Source organism: Musca autumnalis, unplaced genomic scaffold (assembly GCF_047663935.1).
Source record: "Musca autumnalis isolate F117 unplaced genomic scaffold, ASM4766393v1 scaffold_3, whole genome shotgun sequence".
NCBI classification, from domain to species: domain Eukaryota; kingdom Metazoa; phylum Arthropoda; class Insecta; order Diptera; family Muscidae; genus Musca; species Musca autumnalis.
The window spans coordinates 65,163,769-65,166,024 of NW_027411866.1; the positions used below are offsets into that span (position 1 = coordinate 65,163,769).

A 2,256-nucleotide genomic window follows, 5' to 3' on the forward strand; every position below is an offset into this window, starting at 1 on the left:
GGACTTTGCCGTAACACATAAGTCCTCAAGTTCACCACGATCATCATTATCGGGATCTAGAATATCTAGTTCGGATTGCAAATGCATTACTTACTTACTTACTTACTTAGCTGGCCTTTTACAGAACATTTGTTCCATAAGCCGAACTAAGAAAAAATCTCCAATCCTCTCTGTTTGCTGCTGTATTTTCCCAATCTGGGATATGTAACTTGCAAATGCATTGCCTCATCAATATATTTGTTTAGAATGTCTAATCGACATTCTAATTCAATTGAATTGAAGGAGATTTTCTTTTCTCGGAAAGAAGTCTTTATTCTTTCAATATTTTTTATAATTTTTTCCTGTTGTTGCTTTAAATTGGCTATTTCCGTGTCAGGATTACTTTGGTGTTTCTTACCACCAGCCATTTTGATAGATATCAATAAGTTTAAAGAATGCTTAAGCAACAGGAAAACTCTACACACCTATTATATTTATTAGTGGTAGGTAATATGATAAGTTTATTATCAATAAACTCTCGCTTTGTTAGTAAAATATAAATTGTCAGCTGTTAAAATAGTATATTAATACTATCTCAATTAATTAATATTAGTTAAGTAATTGAAAACACAAAAATTTCAATAAATTAGAAATTTTGTAAAATTGCTTAGTCTAAAGCACCCTTAAGTATTTGTGTATGTCGATAACACCGTCGACACAATTGATCAAATTGAATAACCGAATGTGGGTACTCAATTACTCACAAAGTATGTGGCACTAATGAAGTTAAAATCAAAACAAAGAAATAATACGAATTTAGTGGAAAATTTCAACAAATTAAAAATGTAAATTAAATAATTTGGCAAAAAAAAAAAACGAAAATGATTAAATGTATATATTTTGATAATTTAACTTCACTCGCGTAATATGAATTTAAACGCGGATTAGTGTGGTGCAATAAAACAACAAAAACAATTGGAATGGCTGACAAGCAAATGCAAAGCGGAATGAGAAAAGAACAACAAACTTAATTTGAAGGTAATAATTAAATTTGTGTTATTTAGCCGCGAATATTTATTGCCAAAGCGATTCACAAAATGTATTTTATTTGAAATAATGAAGCGTAGAAAAATAATTAGTGTGAATTGTGTATAAATCTCAAACAAATTTGAACAAATTATAAATTCTCTAACGCTGAGTGTCTTACAGGTTAGGATTCACACAAATTATTGTCAACGCTGTTACATGGGAATCAGAATCACTCTCCTGATTATTGTGCTTGCTCCTACAAAGACGGCAGTCACAGAAACGGGGCATCTGGATGTATGGAATAATGGCAGCAACTGAAGGATCACCACAGGTAATTTTTAATTTAAATGTTTTAAAAGAATTTTTACTGTTCTTCTTCTTATTTGCAGAAACTTTGCAAATTTGTTTTGTAATATTTTAACAAAACACTTCGTCACTTTACAATCCCGGGTTTCGGCACCAAAATGTTCCACTTTATTTTAAGGGAAGTATAAAATAATTATAAAATCAATTTATTTATAATTTTTAATAATATTTTTAGGGATTCGATTGGACGGTTAGAAAAAATTGAAGAAAAAACGCGTTGGTTTCGGCGGTAAGTATACAACAACTGATTTTATTTCATTTTCTAATTCATTTTCTTATCCTCTTTCTTTACAGCTAACTTCATTATTACTTACATACTATTTTAATACTAATATTTACAACTATGAAATTCAATAAATTAGGCTACGTTAACATTAAGCAAAAATTCAAATAAAAATGTAAAAAAAAAGAAAGAATAAATAAAAATAAAAAAAAGGAAAATTAAAAATGAAAACAAAACTTTATTATGCTCCAACAAGGCCTTTAGAGAAACATTGAAAAATTAGGAGTCTACCGAAGTCCCACGCATCCAACCATTACACTACGTTTCACGGGTGGTAAATCCGATCTTCAGGTGTATTAGGATGTTGTTGTTGTGGCAGACGAAGGCAAAGCTTGGAAACTACCACCCGTGAAACGTAGTGTAATGGTTGGATGCGTGGGACTTCGGTAGACTCCAAATTTTTCAATGTATCTCTAAAGGCCTTACAGCTCAACTCGAAACAGAATTAAATATCACTATAAATGGCCTTCGCATTAATAAGGCAAAAATAAAAAATAATTTCAGCATGAGTCAGGCTGGGATTCGAACCTGGGTCTCCGACAACTGAGTGTCAAGGTTGCCGGCGTTTTAGCGTTCTAAGCCACCATCAACTTGTCAAA

The 2,256-nt window shown here is 31.3% G+C and overlaps 1 long non-coding RNA gene across 2 annotated transcripts; it reads left to right on the forward strand.

Annotated features, from left to right (window-relative positions):
- The first annotated feature begins 760 nt into the window (after positions 1–760).
- LOC141398512 (uncharacterized) lies at positions 761–1,949 on the forward strand. 2 transcript variants are annotated; one of them, XR_012411641.1, is made up of 4 exons: positions 761–1,017; positions 1,189–1,339; positions 1,398–1,603; positions 1,669–1,949. It is a non-coding gene; the product is annotated as an uncharacterized lncRNA (long non-coding RNA). The 2 variants fall into 2 exon arrangements; XR_012411640.1 differs by having other exon boundaries at positions 1,189–1,603.
- Positions 1,950–2,256: the final 307 nt, after the last annotated feature.